Source organism: Amblyomma mixtum, chromosome 8 (assembly GCF_055824585.1).
Source record: "Amblyomma mixtum isolate Tamu chromosome 8, ASM5582458v1, whole genome shotgun sequence".
NCBI classification, from domain to species: domain Eukaryota; kingdom Metazoa; phylum Arthropoda; class Arachnida; order Ixodida; family Ixodidae; genus Amblyomma; species Amblyomma mixtum.
In genome coordinates this window covers 33880096-33901671 of record NC_143019.1, presented here as the reverse complement: position 1 = coordinate 33901671, position 21576 = coordinate 33880096, and the positions used below count along the sequence as shown (strand labels likewise).

The 21576-nt window shown below is 45.2% G+C and overlaps 1 protein-coding gene and 1 long non-coding RNA gene across 10 annotated transcripts in view; one reads left to right on the top strand and one right to left on the bottom strand.

Annotated features, from left to right (window-relative positions):
• Cka (Connector of kinase to AP-1) overlaps positions 1–21576 on the bottom strand; it is a 106517-nt gene that overhangs the window by 64508 nt on the left and 20433 nt on the right. The gene's annotated exons all lie outside the window — the stretch shown is intronic.
• Positions 4580–16820, top strand: LOC149331982 (uncharacterized). Its single transcript, XR_016285129.1, has 4 exons — positions 4580–5130; positions 9963–10115; positions 13825–13947; positions 16739–16820. It is a non-coding gene; the product is annotated as an uncharacterized LOC149331982 (long non-coding RNA).

Sequence of the window (21576 nt, the reverse complement as noted above, 5' to 3'; positions counted from 1 at the left end):
GCGCGCTCACCGCAGCCTCTTTGTCAAACAACGGGGCATATATCGGCGCCCCGCCTGCCCGCAAAGCGAAGACATCCGTACGCTCCGCTCCACACCCCGTAGTAGTGGTGGTGGTGGTGGTACACCATTACGCGCCTGTACCGTACACGGCGCGCTGTTTACCGCACACACACCCCGTTCATCATCGTCTCTTCTCGGAACGGCGCCCGCGAAAGCGGAGGAGAAGCGGGGCCGCCGCCGCCGGCGACGGCAACGATGGCACGCCGCCGCTGTAATGCAGTACATGCACACATCCCGAGCTGAGCGAGTCGGGAGCGGGCGACGGAACAAGATCCGGGTGACACGGAGGCGCCCCGCGAACGACGCCAATATGTTAGCTCGGTCGCCATTCTGTGTCACTCACAGCAGCGAATGCAGTGGCAGTTGTCTCCTCACTGTTCAGCACGAAGTGTTTCGCTCTTACACGACACAGAAGTCGACGCTACTGAGAAAGCCATTTGTTTCGGCACAGGGTCACCGTGTATACTGCTTGGTTTCGTGCTGTTTCTCTCCGCAAGGAAATAAAAAAACGGTAGCTGCGGGTCCCGAAATGATGGCTGCGTTAAAAGTAAGAACGGGTACGGCAATGTGGGTGCACTATGGAGTTTTTCTCCACGACGAAAATATACAAAGGGATAAAACTTAGCGGGGTAACACCACGGCGAGAACCACGAAGACTAAAGATGAGGGCTCCCGAAATACGGGCAAGCCGACACACAGAACCAAGAAAACTATGACACTAATGTAAAGAAACGCAGCTAAGCAACGGTACTGCAGCGACCAAGCAACGGCACTACAGCACGCACACCAGCAGCCAAGAGAAGGCACCACAGCAGCCAAGAGAAGGCACTACACTGCAAAAAAATTCCGTGAATGTTACGTACAAACTCTCCATAACAGAACGAACGCTTGCTCTGTTGCATCTGAAATGGAGGGTCCATCCGTAACACATTCGTGAAGGTGGCTGGCCGTATTATGCATTTTCTGAAACGTATTACTCGCCGTAACTGTTGGCCCCCGGACTAGGCACCACATGACGTCCCATTTCCGATCTGTGTGGTTTACTCTTGTTCAACAATGTCCACAAACTAGCATGGCGAAAATGAGATTAACCCCATGTGCAAAGGTGAAGATCCGAGGGGGGGTGATAATCAAATGAGACCCAAGTGACGCATAATGTTGTTTCAACGTTGAGGGATTGCTACAAATTGTAAGCAACATTAAATAACAAAGGACTTACTTTGCTATAACTTTAAAAGAAGAACGTTGACTTCATAAAAAAATATTTTCACCATGTTGCTAACCACATGACAGGGTAACAATTAATAAATGCAATTAATAAATAATTTAGAAATGCAGCTTAATGAGGTCAAGAGATAAAAAAAAATTTAGACACAGACAATGGTTAGACAACTTCTCTAAATTGAAACTGAACACCAGCTGAAAATACATTACAAACATGATGAAAGTGCACAAGGTGAAAGCCGAATTTACGTCTGCCGTTTGATAAGGAAACGAACCACTGAGAAAGCCCAAAGCATGGGCAAACAAATTTGTGAATGCAGTGCAATGTAGCAGTCACATCTTTGCTACACAACCATCAATCAAAAACGCTAACTCCTTCACGGATAACAAAAGCACAGGCGCAACAAAATATTGCTAATTGCAATGTTCAATTTATTAGGTACCTATAGCCGGCCATTCATGCCTGGTCTTCCTGCGGATAAATGAAACGCTGCAAAAAAGCAGTGAGCAGCCATAATTGCTGCAGTGACAAGGAGGATGTGCACCGTTGGTGCTGTTCCCTCATCCTGACTAGGAAATAATAGCTGTTTTTTCTGGAATGTACTCTGGAAGCATGAATTTCCTATCCACCTTTATTTAGCTTGCACTGACACGACACATCATGAACTCTGCAGCTTTGACAAACATGCGGGCCAGTCGACAGCCACAGAAGACTGTAGAACCCTGCTAACTTACAAAAAAACCAGTGCTCAGAAAGAAAAATTATAAAGAAATGAGGAGTTCCTTACACGCACTATGTTTTATATGGTACTAAGAATGCGGCTAAGACATGGCATGAATATTGTTTTTTTCTGCTCAGTTACAAACTTTCTCGCCTGTGCTAACATATTACTGCAATGTAAATAATGAAACATGCCAGCATTGCACAACATGCTGTAAGACTTACAAAATACACCCCCTACAAGGCTACCACATGCCTCTTAGATGTGGCAATGTTTATATCTACCAAACTATCTAGACTAAAATGAGACACCAAGCCTCTGACATCTGGAGATGTGTACCTCCCATGCAATTAGAGTGATTGGAGATGCTCCTCATTGATGGCATTTCAGTTGCTAGGTGTGGAAGGACCAGATATGAAGGTGAACAACTAGACACCCACTTTTTAAGCAACGTCACAATGAGCAATGTGCCTTGGCTTTTCTTCCATCCAAAAAGTTTTATGTTCCATGTTTACGTAACTGCTTGCATGTGCTCATTTTGGCTTGCTGAGAGGTTCTTTTCTTTGTTAAACTAGCTTTAACTCTGGCCTCAGTCTTCTGCACCTTCTTAATTTTTTGCTAGTGTTCACCTTAAGTCATGTGTAAGCTCACGCAGATCTCTACTTTTCTACGTTTCCAACTGTCACGTCTTCTCTGCCTTTGTCATGTCCATCACTGCATCCGACGCCTTCAAGTATGCTGTGTATAATCACCTTAACTAATCTGCCTATTACACATGTATTTTTGTTAGCCACCCACTCCTTTATCTGGCGCTGATAGGCCCTGAGAGTAAATAAATGAATTGTAGTCTAAGCTAAGTCTCAGCAAGCATGCATTATGTTCAGTTTATTTTACCATGTTTACCAGTAAAGAGTGGACGGAAAAAAGCTGCTAAGTGGAGCTTGACATGCCTCTCGCCCCTACACTGGAAAGCAGCAGGCAAGGCATACATAACCACTAACGACAACAGAACATGCCAAGTGTGAAGTAAATCAGTAATGTTCCTCGTTATCACAGGGCATACTCTCTGCTCAGTAATTTATTACCCCCTTAGACATTCTGCAAGGAGTGTATACAATGATGTGTCACCACAATACAATGAGAATCATTAACCCTGTGCAAATACAACAGCAAAGAAATTTATGCCCAATAAATGCACTGCTTACATGCAACCAAGAGGCAAGAATGGGACAACCTGGCACATTTATGGAAAATAAGCTCAAAATAATAAAGAATGACATTTGAGCAGCCGCTCATTCCCCCCACCCCCTCCCTCAAAAAAATATGAAAAATGGTCCTCTTCACACGGCACGTTTGAAAGATGCGGCTGTAATGTTTGCGACAGTTCCACTACGTGTGAAAATCAGATATAAATAACGCCAACGCATGCGGTTGGAAGCGAGGCGCCAGGGCGCGGGCAAACAGTAATCGTCTTCAGGTGTCGACTGGTTCCACCTCCTGAGGGCCGCTGCTCGACGAATACCACTCATGGCCACGTTCACATCCAACAAGCTTGTAATAAACATTAGACAGGTGTTTATCATGACGCAGCAGCAGCTCATCAGTGCTATTGGCCAGTGCTGAATTTTTTAGCTTGATAAACGAAATCATCCACCGAAACGCGTGTCGACCGTTCCTCGCCAGATTCTTGCAGTCCCACGAGGGTGAGCAGCTTTTCCGCCGGCTTCGTCTCCTCTTTAGTGCAGGGCCACTGTCATTGTGACGCACATTCTGCACGGTCGTTTTACTATGCATCGATGCCGCATGGGACAGCAAGCGGTCGTACACAATGCGGCGTACGGGCCGCACACATACACACACCGTAACGACAATACAGCGCGCAGGACGCACGCAGCGAACACGGAAGAACAAAAACCGTTCTAAAGCACATGTTCACTCAACACCGGGCCGCACACATACACACACCGTAACGACAGTACAGCGCGCAGGACGCACGCAGCGAACACGGAAGAACAAAAACCGTTCTAAAGCACCTGTTCACTCAACACCACACATACTCCGCAATTCCGCGCATGGTTCCGACTGCGGGCTTGGCTAGCGCTTCGACTCGTCATGGCCAAGCTGCATGCCCTGCGCTCTTGTGGTAACAACGCTCATGAAACGAAAAGAAAATTTCAATATGTAAAACCATTCAAGTTGTCAGCTAAAAAAGCTACGGTAAAATTAAATACATCTGATATGTTTTCAAGGTGGTGCGCTTTTGCGGACGCGAATACGCGAATGGGGCTATGAATTTCCCGTGCAGCTCTGCTAGACACCATAGCTCTGCAAATGGCACCGTGCTCGGAGTTTTGCGCGGCTGACTTGCCCGCATGAATTTTACTTCCTCCGTGCACACATGCTTGGTGAGGTGAACGGTGGTCGGTGCGAACAGTTCGAAGTTTAATCGACTGAAAATTGCTCAAGGAAAGTCAGCGGCATTGCATTGCATCACGAGTGACTGGCGGCAGCCACACGGCATCGTCTCCGGTTTCGTGAACTTGTGAGAAGGTGAGCAATTTGTTCTCAAATTTTGAAAGCGGTTTTTTGTTTGTATTGCAACCCTGTGTCTCGTCGCATGTTATGTTCACGGTAACATCAGCACAACGTGCATGCGCTTTCTGTCTCTATTTGAAGTAACATTGGTCGGTCAGCGTAAACTTTTCGATTCAATTAAGCATAAGCTGTCCATGTTGGTAGTGCGTGTTGAATGTGCTTGTCCTGTCCGCTCTCCCTGTGTTCTGCGTGTTTTTCTGTGCTCCGTTTTTAGATGGATCGATACCAACTAGCCCAACTTTCTGCTTTACTGAACTCTATTTGAGATCATTCTGCGCTCGAGATGGTCTTCTGGTAATTTATTTATTACCAGGTATAGTCTAGAGATTTGGAACCGTTCATCCCACTGCAACAGTGCTGAAAAGCTGTTTTGTGTTCATGCATCTGCTGTCCTTAAACTTTTCGGTAATCATTCGCATGGTTCCTTTGGATCTGGACTACCGGCTACTGTTGCAAGGGACGCCTCGCAGCAGAGCCCCTGGGGACGCCCAGTGGGTCAGCTGTTTGTCCAGGTGCCAAGTTACCAAAGGTACCATTCCAGACATTTTTTTTTTCTGTTCATCAACCTCATATTCCTTGCAAAAATTACAGTATGTAATTGGGCACTAAAAAAATTGGTAACTTATACACATTTCAGGACAGTTCAGAGAAATGAAATGAAAATTGGTTTTTGAGGAAAGAAAATGGGGCAGTAACTGTCTCACTTCTCTCGGTGGACTCCTGAACCTAAGGGAAGGAATAAACGAGGGAGTCTAGAGAGAAATGCACATGCAGCATCAGTATTCTCTCTGTAGACTTTTCGAGACCTGGATTCATTCAGGACAGTGCCAAGCAGTAGGTGAACTGCACACAAATTTATTTTCCTCAGGTGCAAAGTAAAGAGTGAAAATGTTGTAAGACAAATCTATACCCTGTTTCATTCTCACTGCATTTGCTCAAAGCATAATATGAAATCCTGTATTTCTTATACCCTGGTTTCCTTTACTTTGAGCAGTAGGTATTGACAATGAACATCAAGGCAACTCCACTCTCATTGCTTATTGCTGCTTTTAGGTTTCCTCCATGATTTTCTGTTTGCTCAGTCCTGGCCTTAACATATTTTCTTCTGCTGCTTAGCTTCGAACTACTGGCTAGGTTACATGGTTCTGCTACTTCTATGTTCACTGTGAGGTTTGAGAGCTTGTTGCTTTGTTTTTTTTTTATAAGCATCTTTGTCTTCTCGAGGCTGATTGGCAGTCCGGAACAGAGACCACATGCATTGTTTATGTTAAGATGATGACATGATAGCCTAACACATCGTATCGTTGCCATTCGAGCCCCCTGTGTACTTGCTTTGTTGCACTGGGAGCAAAAAAGTTTAGTGGAAGTCGCAATGAGGCGCACTTTTGTTTAGACTAGTGGCAAAGGTTTACTGTTGCTTCGCAGTATAGTGCTCCCACCTGTTGCGCACGAGCATTTAGATGGCTGTTAAATACTACTATCAAGGATTTAGCCATTGTAATGTCGCTGGTCTGTTGTGTAGGATTTCAGATCATTGTTTTGCACTGTCCCCGAAGCCTGTTGTGTGTCAGTTACGCCACTATGCTGTTGTATTTCTGTCCAGTGTAAAAAATATTTTCTGTGATTATGCTACACGCACAGGTTCATGGGGAAGTAAATATTTTGTGTCGCTTCAACCGGGTAATGCTTCAGAATGAACACATGCAAAAACCCATGCTGTTAAAAGCCTTGGCTTGTGTAACCCAAGTGTGAGGAGAATACTATTATGGCAGGGATTCTTGCATTGCAACCTTTTAAATTCCTTTTTTGTAAAAAGAATGACGAGAGGTTTCATGAGTTACAGCTCTCTTTCATTGCTTGCTCAGAGAAAGCGTTTATTGTAAGTAAGCAGTAGTGGCTTTTTTCTATTGTTCAAGCAGCAGCGTCAGCATGCCTCATCATTTTTGTCTTGAATGACTGAAGGTGCTTCCAGAGCATTGCCTTCTTTTTTTCTTGTTGTTTATTCAGCATGCAATATTGTGTCTATAGATTGCTCTTTAGCATTATTTTGCGTTCTCCCAAGCAAATTTTAGGCGACCAAATTCAGAAGCACCTTGTATTGGCCTTACATGCTCGCTATTAATGCAGAAGTAATAGGTGAGGTGCGTTTCCGCCGTCAACGCAAAGAGTCATGGGAAAATCGTCTGCTAGCTACTTCCGGTTCCAAATTGCTCAACTGATTGCATGCATCGCCCTATTCACAGAGTAAGTTGACATCGTTTATGCGATAAATAACTCTTGGTACTAGTCACTGATTGCACTGAAGCATCGAAAGAGAAGCCCGTACTACATATCTGCATGACCTGAGCGCAGAAATGGACAATCTAGAGAGGTAATAAGGGAGTAATTACTCATTGGCATCCACCCAAGCGCAGCCATAGGGCTACAAAGGAAAGCTATACAGCTTTCTCAGAAACTTCGTAGTTTTTTTTTTCTTTTTTTTTTCTTTAACTACGAAGTTTCTGAGAAAGCTGTATAGCTTTCCTTTGTAGCCCTATGGCTGCGCTCGGGTGGATGCCAATGAGTAATTACTCCCTTATTACAAATCTACTCCACCTTGGGGGATTCCCCTAAACATTTGACCAACACAGTTCCCACTTCGAGTTACTGATCAATTCGCTCTCGCCCTACCATAAGCTTGCCGTCCCGGTTAGTTCAATTGGTAGAGCGACTGCTCCGGTGTGGCGGTGGTTCCGGGTTCGAACCCCGGACCAGGGCGAATTTTTCTTTAACTACGAAGTTTCTGAGAAAGCTGTATAGCTTTCCTTTGTAGCCCTATGGCTGCGCTTGGGTGGATGCCAATGAGTAATTACTCCCTTATTACAAATCTACTCCACCTTGGGGGATTCCCCTAAACATTTGACCAATCTAGAGAGGTAAGAGTATTTTTTCATGGTTGATATATGCCGGCCGCCGTAGTCCACGTCTGTTGCGCATATGCGCTGAGGGTGATTTCGTGTGCGTTTCGACATGGTTAGCGCATAAGTCATTATACAACCGTTTTTTGCCGCACTTTGGTAAACTGCAATCTGTGCAGCTGATTAGACGATGCTCGTATTTTCCTGACAGCGTGTAGAGCCGCCAGTGTGCTAGCAGATGACCCATATACGCCACTGCGCGCGGCGCGCGTCTCAGTACATCACATGGTGAAGTAATAAATCGCCTTGTCGCCTTTTTGTTATCCCAGATGAGGTGCAGGTGGCATTTCATGTGAGAACACTCAGGAACACGCCGCAAAGGAGAGTAGAAGCGTTAGATTATATATGCCACGCTGTGTTGTACGGAGCTGCGTGAATAAAATGAAATGGCTTGCCCGCGTGTTCTGGAGCAGAAATATTTTATCGAGTACTTACTGCTTTCAGTGATCCGTTGGAAATACGTTGCATGAAGTCAAGGTCACCACGTTACTTACTTCAATCGCATGTGTGATTAGCTCTGCGCTGCGCAACGTACCATATTAGAGCTAAAAGTGCGTTAGGTACCAGGCTCCTTTCGTCACCCTAAAATCAAAACTGCAGCAGGCTACAATGCGAATCAACTTGCAGACTGCTCATGAGGCGAAGTTGAATTTCTCTTTCGATGCTTCAGTGCAATCAGTGACTAGTACCAAGAGTTATTTATCGCATAAACGATGTCAACTTACGCGGTGAATAGGGCGATGCATGCAATCAGTTGAGCAATTTGGAACCGGAAGTAGCTAGCAGACGGTTTTCCCATGACTCTTTGCGTTGACGGCGGAAACGCACCTCACCTATTATATGCCACACTAAACACCAAATCTACATCCTTCAGAGTGGGTCTAGAAGCTTGTCTCCAGACTCTTGCCTTCAAGGAGTTTTTGCAGGTTTCATGTATCTGCTTGGTGTTGGAAGTGACAGCCTTGACTGATAATGATGAGCATTAGACACACATTAGGCATTTACAGTTAGGCCGGAACGAAATGCGAACATACATGTGCAGTACTTTTCTACTTTGCAGCGAGGTATACATTTAGAAAGGGTTCATATATGTGTATTAGGTAGATCTCTTAACCAGAAACAGGAATCAGGCTAGCTGCATACTCAAGCTGAAATCACACAGGTGAAATATTTTGTCTTGTTCATAGGCGCTGTTTGCATTTCATTCCAGCCTGATTGTGCACTACTGCCATAGCAGGTACCCTATCTAAACGAGACACTGTCTTGTGGCAAATCATGCGCATATGTTTTAGACACGTGTGTGAAGAAATGTGCAGCTACAAACATTGCATACTTGGTTATTCATAATGCTTTTTTTTCTCATGTACATAGAACAATGATCAGCTACATTGCTTGCTTTGTTGTTCTATTTTTCTGCTAATATTAAACGACATATTAATCTCAAAGACCCGATGTTCGACTGAATGATCCTTCTGTGTCCCACTAGGAAGGCAAAAGCATCACGCCTAGGGCTCGTTCACCGCCCTTCACCCCTGTTTTGGTTTCAGTCGGTCAGTTATGCTATTAATGAATGTAATCACTTTATAGGACAAGTATATATGAAAATATATTTTGGGCTAAATGAGGTTAATTATGCTATTAATGAATGTAATCACTTAATAGGACAAGTATATATGAAAATATATTTTGGGCTAAATGAGGTTAACAAGTTATCCACTGTGCACAATGGTATGGTTGGTCTTGTACATCTTTACTTGGGTGTTAATGTTTCTTTTGTGGTTGCTGTCTAAATAACTTTGCCTGCCTATTGTATCCCAAGTCCTTTTATGCCCGTCTTCCTTCCTACTGGCTCTCTCCCTTTTCAGTCATTCCTTTTTCCTTTAAACTGGCGATTGGTCACAAGCCTGCTGTGGGAATGGCAGCTAGCACTAGGCCCCCTTTTTTTTTTCATTGAACCTGCACTGCTAATATTAACGCTAATAGTACTGTATCAGTATTTATGTGATACTGCATTTTTTGTTATGCATAAATAGTTGGCTAAGCCAATGGTAGCAGTGTTGAATATCACAATATATCATGCATATATCTTGCATGCAATATCAGTATCAGTTTATTCACTTTGGATGAAGGTTATACAAACAGGGTGATAAAAGCATCTGGGCCCTTAGCAAGCTGCTAGTTCGGGCCCATGCAATAAGTGCACAATATAGTGTACCCAGGCGTCAACATAAGAAAAAAAAGTGTACATTTTATATGAATAGAAGATGTTACACAAAACTATATCAGTATATTCACTATTACGCTACCCTCTATTTCTTTCAGCTCGGCCGTTTGGCTGTCGATATTTTGTGCTGCTTTCCTAGCTTAGTCCACTCAAACTAAAACTTTGCGTTCTGTGTTGCAGGTAGAATCTACAATGAATGCCGCACTGTGTCTTGTAAGCAGGAGGCGGTGTTAATGGAGCCATGAACTTTTCTTACGGATGACTGGCGTTGGCCTTATTATGCACTGAACCTCAAGTGTGAAGAGGAAAATGTCGTGTTGGATTTCTGCACAGGTGAGACATCATGGTGAATCTACCAGTGCGAAAGACTAGACAAGAGACAAGACAGCCGCTGAGTCGCGGCCATAGTTTATTGAAGTGAATAGGGAATACATGAAGAAGCCAAGCAACACCACAAACCACACAATTACAAATAAGCATACATGACAACATGAGTCAATGCCCCTGAACATTCCCCTGATCGAGATAGTCCAATTCATTGCGTGTTAGTGCGATAGACAACACACTTGCACATTAGTCACCGAGTCGTAAGGTGTGTCTAGCCTCAATAATCTACCATTTAATCTTCTCTGAATTTACTGCCAAAATGTGTGCTGCCAAAAGAAAAGGGTAGCAGCCTTCACATCCCTTGCAATATACAGAAAAGTTAGAACCCCTACCCTCTTGTGCTCCTGTAATCTTACATTGATACACCTTCCAGTTTGACCTATATAGACCCGACCACAAGATACAGGGTCTGATACCATGTTCATTTTACAAGGTACATATACATTTCACTCCACATGTGTACTTTTCTCTAGCCACATTCACAGAATTATTCTTAACAATTTTACATATTTTAAACAACTTATTAGGGGCCAAGAAAATCGCTTTTGCATCATACCTTCTGGCCGCATTTTTCAATTTGTGCGACAATCTATGTATGTACGGTAACACAACCGGTCTTTTGGCATCTCGCTGGCTGGCCCCGGCCTGATTGCGCCGGTCGCCGTGAAAAGCTTTCGGCTTCCTTAACAATTTATTGTATGCTCTTGCAAATAACATGGTTAGGAAATCCTGCGTTCATTAACCTAAAATGTACTCTTGGAAACTAGTCGTCATGCTAAGAAAGCATGACTTCATCAATTCTGAGTCCAGGCTTGACAGTCCAATGCTATCTTTCACTAGCTTGTAATAGCCAACCTGTGTCCAAGTAGCAGCTTAACACTCCTGGGTGAATATCACCAGCACACATGGTGTGTGCAGATCAAGTTATCAAGGTAAGGTCCAGAAACCGCAGCTCCTTTTGTGGCGACATTTGCTCCAAGGTAAACCTAAGACAAAGGCCTTGCTCCTTAAACAGATTGAGAATATGTTCACATCCCAAATTATCAGAACATTTGTAAAAGACCAGAAAATCATCAACATAGCAAAAGATTTTTTCCCCCAGTCCATGCAAGTCCTTGACAATCATTCTATACACCCTACTTAAAATATCTCTTAGCACAAGGCCCATCTTCGAACCACTACATATACCAGATTTTTGAACACATACCACACTGCAGTACTCTACAGCCATGCTCTTAAAATAAATGCTATTCACTAGCATGCTCTTTAGATGAATTTCAGATAAGGGTTCTTGCAAAATTTTGTCTGGTTATTTGCAAAAGCATTTGTCTACTTCGCATCTTGAAGATCGGTTTCTTGTACTCAATTCGCAGCGTGGTTGAGTATCTGAAGAATGGCAATCCAGCAGATTGTCTGGTGGTTAGTGTCGATGTAGAACTATTTTATTCCATCCCGTATGAGGACCTTATGAAAAGCTTGTGAATGTGTATATCGGAGCACAATGATGAGCTTGTGTTTAGGAACAGGTGCGTAGTAGTCTTTTTTTGGACTTACTTCCTTTTATTTGAAGAGCATGTTTCTGGAGTATGGCTGTGCGGCATATGTTCAAAAGTCTAGTATATGTATCGATTGAATGCCTCTGTGCTAAGTAATATTCTCTTAAGCAGGGTGGATGGAATGATTGCCAAGAACTTGCATGGGCTGGGGGAAAATCTTTCACTGCGTCGGATTTTCTGGTCTTTTACAAAAGGTTGCGATAGTGTGGGACCTGTGCATATTGTCAAGTTGTTTAAGGAGCAAGGCCTTTCTTTAACTTAGCATTTCCTTAGAGGAAATGTCCCATCAAAAAGAGCTGTGGTTTCTGGGCTTCACCTTGATGTTCTGCACATGCCATGTATGCTGCCGATATTCACCCAGGAGTGTCAAGCAGCTACTTGACTATTGGCCGAACTATTCTAAGCTAGTGAAAGATAGCATTGCGTCATCTAGGCTAGGCTCGGTATTGATGAAGTGATGCTTTCACAGCATGACAAGTGGTCTCCATGAGCAGATTTTAAGGCTTACGAAAGCATTATTCCCCAACCATGCTATTGCAGGAGTGTGTGATAAATTGTTAAAGCTGAGCTTATAAGATTGATCAAGTTGGTCAGACATGCTAAAGGTAAGAATGGCATAGCATCATGTAACGAGGACAGCAGGAGAGCACACACGCATTAGTGCCAACCTTGGAGCAGATACAGAATCCAAGAGCGTATGCTTGACATTCAGCGTTGGCAGTCAAGGGTCGGGCTCATTCAATCTTGAATGTTCAAATCAGTGTTTTCTCATTTCCTTGACTGCCAGTGCTGATTGTCAAGCACGTGCTCTTGGATTCTGTATACACTCCAAGGTTGGCACTTGTGCGTGTGCTTGTCCTGCTGTCCTTATTACTTGATGCTGCGCCATTCTTCTCTTTAGCATGTTAAAGCTAAAACCCTTTCACAGGGATTGGCAGGATACAGCCAGGGCCAGCCATCGAGATACCAAAAGATCGACTGTGTTACTGTACATACGTAGATTGTCGCACAATTTGAAAAATGTGGTCAGAATGTATGACGCAGAAATGGTGCTTTTGGCCCCTAATAGGTTGTCTACAAACTGTAAAATTGTTAAGAATAATTTTGTGAATTTGGTCCGGGAAAAGCATATGTGCCTTGTAAAATGTATGTGGTGTATCGGATACTGTTATCTTGGGGTTGGGTTTATGTTGGTCAAACTCGAAGGTGTGTGAATGTAAGACTACGGGAGCACAAGAGATATTTGGATATTGGTAGGGGTTCTAACTTATCTGTACATCGCAAGGAATGTGAAGGCTGCTAGCCATTCCGTTTGGCAACACTCATTTTGGCGATACATTCGGAGCAGATTAACCGGAAAATTATCGAGGCTAGACACATCTTATGACTCGGTGACAAATCTGTGAGTGTGCTGTCCATCGTGTTCATATGCAATGAGTTGGACTATCTAGATGAGAGGAAAGTTAAGAGCGATCTTTTACTCATGTTGTGGTATAGCATATCTGTAACTGTGTGGTTTGTGGTGTTGTTTGGCTTTTCTATGTACTCCCTGTTTACTTCAATAAACTTCAATTGCGAGTCAGCGCCTGCTTTGTCTCCTTTCTTGTCATTGTCTCGTGCTGGTAGGTTCACGTACTTGCAGAGTAGATTCACTGAATTGTATACTTGCAGAGGCTTGTGAAGAAAAACCAGAGGAATTTTCTTTCCTTTGTCTGGAATGGAAGTTAAAAATTTTTTTCGCATTGCTAGATGGTTGCAGCATGAAATTCCATTCTGGAAGGGTAAACCCACTAAATTGTACATTTTGTGTGCAAGGGTACTGATGCTTGCATGAAACTGAAAACATTTGTCCAGGCTATCTGGCTAGCTTTCTTCTTCCTTGTGCCCAGATTTTTTTAAACAATACTTTGTCAGATTTATTTTGACCAGAATTTCTAACATGTTAATTATACCACATTTTGTGATCATATACAACAAAATTAAAACATGATGATCACTGGTGTATGGTTTAGTCTGGGGTAGAATGATGAGAAGTACCTAGTATATAGTAAAATTTAATATTACTAGTCTAACATAAACAAAATTGCTCTTTTTTTTAGTGGAAAATTTTGCTACCAGAGAGTCGGAGCGGCATGGCATGATGAAGACTTGGACAATGTGCATTCCAAAGTACCTGTATTCATGTCGGCACGAGAGCTTGCGCACAGTGCTTCAAACAGTTGGTGAGTACCTTGGTGCTGTGCTTCTGCTTAAATAGATAGGTAGATATTTTATTTTAAATGTGCCTGAACAGCCAATTGGCCTAAACGAGTGCACACTAAGTCAATACAAACACCATGACGTGAACAGACATAATACAGAAAAATGGTCACAAATACAATGATAATAATAGTAAAGAAAAACAAGCATAATGAATAAACAATGAAAACAGCAAATTAGGCAAATATTTCTGTGTCATAAAAAGTTGAATTGTGTTATTTGCAAACGAGTCATTGGTGAAATGGCATGCATGTCACGATAAAATCTATCATAGCATTTGGTGGTTTTTCCCTGAGGCACACGAAATCGCAGTGACATCAATAACGGCTCACAGTCAATAGAGCCGAGCACAACTTTATGTAGAAAATCCATGTCATAAAGAGTAGACATACCAAGGTCTGCTAGAAGAAAGTCGTGGTCTTAGAAACGACAGCGCTCAATATATCTATCACAAAGGATGCATACAATCTTCTGCTGAACATTTTCGATTTCATCGCCAGAGGTAACAGAGGCACTATTCTAAGCTACTGTTGCAAACTCAAGACGTGGCATCACGAGAGCACAGTAGCCAAATTATGTTTTTAATCTGAATAAGAGTGTGTATCTGAAAATTTGAGCAAAAATTGAGTAGCATTTAGATATTCTTGCACGAAATACCACTGTTAAAATTGGTTATAAATGATATGTCTCACATGTACACTTATCTGCTGAATATAGTAAGCATGGCTTGCGACCTGAGTGCCTCCGATGTATGAAAAAAATGGCCAGGTTACTGCATGACGCGTGGAGCAACCCAGTGTAGCACATTCAGGCTTCATGGAGTGGAGAATGAAGGCAGTAATAACTTTAAGAACAGAAAATACAGGACCAGGAAGCTGACAGAACACACTGACACTCGGTGCATGAAGGGCATTATGGAGTTGCCTGTCGTGTCGTGCAAGATGGAGGTCGCACAGACAGATGTTAAACATGAGTCGATGCAGATACCTTCTGTCATTACGTAGTACTCACTGCAGAACTCAACAAAAAAGAAGCAAAGGTAACAGCTGAGCATGGCCAGACTCTTGTGCTTTCCTCCGCAAGCAATCTGGAAGCGCAACTCTTCGAAGTCTTTTATGCTTTCACTCGACATATACATCATCACTGCATGTGTCGAGGAAAAGTACATACCCTTAATGTCAAATGACATAGCACTTACAGGACCCAGTAACAGCTTACTGAGGTGTTCTGATGCATCTACAGGGCACCTCATGAGAGATTCTTAGGCTTGAGCACTCAATCTACAGGGTGCCTCATGAGAAATTCTTAGGCTTCAGAACACTCAGCTCTTGCAGAAATTGTTTCAAAGTTTGTTGCCACATGGACCTCTTCGTAATAATGACCCTAAAAGCGAGCCTTCCTTTAGTGTCACAAAAAAAGGCCTAGGACATGGGTCTTTTTTGCTCCTTCATTAGAACCAAAATTTTTGCGAGCGAGATCTTTCACAGATATGGAATGATTTCACGAAATGTCAAAGGGAAGACTGAAGCTGTGCGAAGCAATACCAGCAACAGCCCTGCCGCGGTGGCTCAGTGGTTACGGCGCCCGGCTGCTGACCCGAAAGACGTGGGTTCGATCCCGGCCGCGGCGGCCAAGTTTCGATGGAGGAGAAATTCTAGAGGCCCGTGTGCTGTGCGATGTCAGTGCACGTTAAAAAACCCCAGGTGGTCGAAATTTCCGGAGCCCTTCAACACGGCGTCCCTCATAGCCTGAGTTGCTTTGGGACGTTAAACCCTAATAACCAAACCAAGCGATACCAGTTACAAACACATCACAGCTGTTGAAGAAGCTGAAAGATTCATGCCTTCATCCTTTTTCTACATCAGACACATGACTACACTTTGTCTTTCTGGGCCATCATTTTGAAAAGGTTAACATGGCAGCGGCCTTCGGTTAAATTTCTGCAAGGAGCCCTTTGTGGAAACTTAAGCATCTGTTCCTCATGAGGCGCACTGCAGAGATATTTGAATACCTTAGTGAGCTGCAACCAGCACCTGTGGCTGCATTTTCACTGACATCAGAGATTAGTACATTTTCGTGCAGATGCTGAGATAATGGAAACTATGACTGAAAGCATAAGGTTTCGGGGAAGTATGCTTCCTGATTGCTTGTGGGCAAGTGCTGGGTAACCACCAATCCAATGGGTACAAGCTTTCTCCTCACCTGGTGCTCGTCTCCTTTAGGGTGAAATGCCTGCCAAATGGTTCGTTGCTTGCCCCACCTTGAGATGAAGAAAATACCTTGTGCCATGGTGCTCTTTGTCCTCAGATTCCCTCGCGCCATCAAAAATCAATCATCATCATGCTTGTGGGCAAGTGTCTGGCCTTTTTCAGATGTTACCAATGTTCCTTGCTCACTAAGTTGTGCATTGGGTACTATGTAATGAAAGGCATCTGCATTGAATTGTATTTGGCACCCATCCTTAGCTACTTTATATTTGCACAAAATTGTAGACAACCGTAATGACTTTCATGCACACAGTGGTGTCCGAGTAAGCGCATTTTGTCTGCTTCTTCCTGGCCCTGTGGTTTCTGCTGTTTACTGTTATGAGAAATAAATTTTAGGCAATGAATCATGTTGGTTTGGTTCTCAGTAAATGGCTTTTACAAGCTTCTACGAAAGCCGATTGCTCAATAGCGGATGGTTCAAATGTATTTGTGAAATTTATAATAGGTGTTGTGTGGCTACTAAATGAGGATTTTTTTATCTTTTCAGATGGATCCGAAAGCAATTTTTAGAGGTACAATGTGTCCAATTTGTCATGAAAATAAAACGTATGTACTTGTACTCAACCAAACACTTGCCACTCTTTCATTCTAAGTTGCATTCTTTGTACGTGTGCAATACATAAAATGCATGAAAGTCTTGTACATAATACTTATTTCCTCGGCCTCTGGACTGCTATATCTGCAGTGAACGTTCTGGGCAGAAGCTATACACAGATGCATGTGCATGTACTACTGAAAGTATTATCGAGAGCAAAAATAACAGACCCCTGCCAGCGCGGGCCGATCTGTGCCAAACTGCATGCAAGCGCCGCTTGACGAAGCACTCCAGATGCTGAGACGAGCGCAGTGGCACGCAATGCGTAGCGCTCCTCGAGATGGGCGCACGCCACTGCGCTGGTCTCGGCACTAGGAGCGCTTCGTCAGGCGGTGCTCACATGCAGTTTGGCGCGGATCGGCACGCGCTGGCAGGGGTCTGTTATTTTTGCTCTCGATAGTACATAATTACAATGCAGATTATTTCCGTTCTAGATCAGATGACTTCCAAGTGAACGGAGGAAGTATGCATACACATTACGGGACCTTTAATAAGAACACAACAGAAGCATTCGTTGCAAAGAAACGATTTCATTCTCGTTCATAGCATAGCGTAACTTTCCGTTACCAAGAATGTGACAACCGTCGGACGGAGTCGCTGTATTCATGTTGCGGAAAACCCTCCGGCAACGCATTACCAGCGGGTTTCTCTGTACTGAGGAGCATTTTTTTTTACAGTGTACAGGAGCAAAGCAAAGGCACTACAGCAGCCAAGAGAAGGCACTACAGCAGCAAAGCAAAGGCACTACAGCAGCCAAGAGAAGGCACTACAGCAGCAAAGCAAAGGCACTACAGCAGCAAAGAGAAGGCACTACAGCAGCAAAGAAAAAAAAAGCACTACACCAGCCAAGCAGCGGCACTGCACACAAACGCGAGGACGCAGTCTAAAGGCTAATCGCTTACTTACAGCCGCCTCGCTAAGCACAGGAAAGCTACAAAGGTCACGGTGCAGCAACATGCACACGAAGGACACACGCACGCACGCACAGCGGGGCAACAAGCGCCGAAGAGAACGGTTCCCGAGCGCGGGCGCGTTGCGCAACCGACGACGACGAAGAAAGCCCCACACAGCTCTTCCGTTCGGGCAGCCACCGCGGCGAAAACCGGAAATAGAGGCGTGCTGCTCAACGTCGCTTGCCGTTTCTCCGGAGAAGCCAAGCAGCCGCCAATCGGCACGGAAGAAATAAAAGGGGAGGAGAGGAGAGAACGGCAGCCTCCCAAGGCAAATAACAAGGGAGGGGGGACTCAGCGGGGTGGAGGGTGAGACGAGGAGTAAACGTGCTAAAGAGCTAGGACGTTTTTGACGCTACTGCAGTTCACCACCGGCACCCTCCCTGCCACACACACGGCACAGGCCTAAACCCGCACAACTTCTCGGCGTCATCTGCCCACACGACCCACCGCTGAGCGGCACAACTGCGCGACGCCGAAATGGGGGAGGGGTGTTTTTTTTTTTGTATGGCTTTCCTTTGTATGTTTGTATGTCTGCTGTATGTTTGTATGTCTTTACTTTTCTGTCATCCTTGTACTTTTGAGCGCTTTCACTGTCAAGATGGAAAACCAACTCGCCCACTCAATTCCATTATTCAAAAAAAGGGAGGGTCCAAAGTTGGTAAACGAAAGCAGAAAAGCGGGAAAGTGAACGGAAGAAAAGGAGAACATGCTCCGGGAAGACACACGACGTGCCGCCAGCGAGACAACTTCTGTCTACTCGCACAGCAAGAGAGGCCCGCTCGAAAGACTCCCGGGGCCGGGGTCTTACGCAACACCGCTAGGCGGTCGCCGGCCAGAGCAAGGAGGGAGGGAGTTGAGGAAGAGAGAGAGATAGTGTATGCGTGTACGTGGAAGCGATCAACCTTCTCCCGCAAGCCGTCCACTCTCATGCGGCCTTCCGCATTCACGTCGCGCCTCCCCCCCCCCCCCCCCCCCCCCCCCCCGACTAAAAACAATGAAACCACCCTCGTCATTTCCGGTGCCCCAGCGAATGACAGCGCTCGGAGGGCAGGAAAAGAGGGGAGGGAGGGGGAAGGGGACAGCACGGCAGCGACGTGGAATGCCGCGGTCAATTAGTGAAAACGAACCGGCGGTGGACGACGGACAGTGCGCCAGGAAGCTCGGCCATGGAAAAAGGTTACGAAGAAAATCCGCACGGAGCAATGAAGGGGAGCTTCGTGGGCGACCTTGGTACACAAAGGGGGGGGGGGGGGGGGGGGGTGTACTAAGCGAGGTCGGGCGCCGCAAGGTTAGCGCGATGGCCCGATGCCGCTGCCATCGTCATTATTAACCGGGCAGGCGGAGGAGAAAGTAGCGGACGTGCTTTCTGATTTGCATGCCAACAACCCGAACACCCTCTCCGGCCAACCGGACGAGCGAGCGGCCGGCTCGAAACCGTGCCAACTTTCTCCCCCTCGCCGCCAGGCAACCAAGAACCGTTCGTGCCCAGAGTTGGCATTCCGTCACCACGCCGCTTTAATAAGGCTAGCCTAGATGGACATGCCACGAGCCGCGCGCGCCCCAATCAGTCCGCGCGCTAACGAGCGGCGCTACGCAGCAGCTTGACGGGAGAGCCGCTGTGTTGTACACGTCGTGTAGTACACAGCTGTCTCCCGTGTTTAAGAAATGTAAAGCCTTTACACCCGTACCGCAGTTCTTTTTTAGAGCGCAGCTCTTTGGCGTCCGTTCCTGGGTTTCGCGTCGTCGTCGGCGTCGGCCTCGTAACCAGCTCCGCCCCCAATGTCACGCTTTTCAATTGGTCGAAATGCTCGTGACGTCACAGTGCTCGAATTTCAAATGGGGCCAATTGTACTTTGGCTAGTAACCACGCAACCAATCAAAGGGATCGTATAGTGATGCTGCAACTAAGTTGGACTGAGATTAGTTAATTGCTTAATTAATCAATTAGCCTAATTAATATAGAGGAGAATGAAGAGGTCAGAAGAAAAGAAAGACGCGCGCCGCAGCGACAACAGCGTCCGCGGAAGGAGACGCTGCTGAAAAAAACAGATAAGTACGAAGCCGCGTTCCCTCCACAACCACGCACTTCCCCACTCAGTAAGACGTTGCTCGTTTCATATACGTTGTGTCGAACATCCTAGACAGTTCCAACAATTGACAGGTTAATGACAGAACACGATGGATAGAAATGCAAGAATATAAATATGAAATAGCCTAATTAACCTTTCTAGTTAGACCGCATAAATCAATAAAACCGAGAACGAAATTGGTCGAGTTGTGGAATCGAACCAGGGTCTCCGGAGTGCGATACGAGCACGCTAGCCACTCCGTAATGCCAGCTGAATGGTTTGGAATGAACAAAGGCGCGTCTAGCTAATACGGCGTCTTCGTTCACTCCCATCTTCCCCCTTTCCCTTACGGCGAGGTGGAGGTGTCCACCCAGATATGCGAGAGAGATACATTTCCTTTCCTCAAAAAATAAATTTACCGTCCAGCAAGGCGTACAGCCGAATTGGCGATGGCGTTCTGTGGACTCCCTGGCAGCGTTGCAAGACGCTGTCGCGTTCCACTCTTACAGGCGAAGCTTAACATGTTAACCACACATCAGTAACACACGCAGACAGCCAATGGACGCGTCATTCGCTGGCAGCACTTGATTCATCATTCACAACCACATTCTTAACGTACGCTCCCTTGCCGCACATGCCGAGGACGTACACCACGATCACATTCTGCGCCATTCCTCTGTACTTTGCTTTGCTGAAACCTGGATGGATCCCGAAGAGCCTCTCGAAATCATAGATTTCCTATACTGCTGTGGTGCTCGCAGAGACCACAACAGAGCGGCGGGAGTCGCTATCTACTTGCGCACAGGTCTCTCTGCAATACCAGTCGAAATGTTTGGCACGTCACATGAAGTTGGCGAACTGTGCGCCGCAAAGTTGCCCAACGGCTTGCTGGTAGTAGCTGCCTACTTCGCCCCTACCGCACTCACGAAAGACGTCGTGCACTTCCTGCAACTCGCATTAACCGTCCATCGATCCACACCGATGTTAGTAGTGGGGGACTTTAATGTTGACATAAAGACAAACAGCAATTTCCTAACACTTATGCGGGAGAACATCCCGTTCCTCTCGCTCGTAACGCGTCCCACGGCTGTGACAACCTCGCGAGGCACTTGTATAGATCTCGTCTTTGAGAATCAAGCATTGGTGTACCAAGTCGAACATATATCAGTCTCTTTCTCCGACCACAAAGCTTCCTTCATGACTGTCAAGAACTGTTAGTGGAGTCTTTGTTAAAGGAATACGTGTGAAAATTAAAAAAAAAAAAATTCTGTTATAGCGCATACATGTGTTGCTCGATTTCTTTGCCTCAATCTATCGAAAAGGTGAAACAGCTTATTTGCTGCGCTCAAATTTCGCATTAGGAAGTAACGTAATCGTCGGTAATTTTTTCTCCTCCTCCTCCTGCTCCGAGTGTTTTATCCGAGAAATATTCATTCTGCGCTGTTTATACTACAGCGCTCCCCCTGTTTGGGCCTACCAAGGCTGATAGTACTGAACAAATAAACTTTGAGCCCGCATTGGACCAATGCGAAAGCAAAACGTCCACATACTATATTGACGTCCGTGGCTGTTCTGACGTCCATGCACTATATCGAAGTCCACGGCTATTTTGACGTCTGAGTGTATTGGTGCAATGCGAAAGCAAAACGTCCACATACTATATCGATGCCCGTGGCTGTTCTACTTCCATGTACTATATCGACGTACA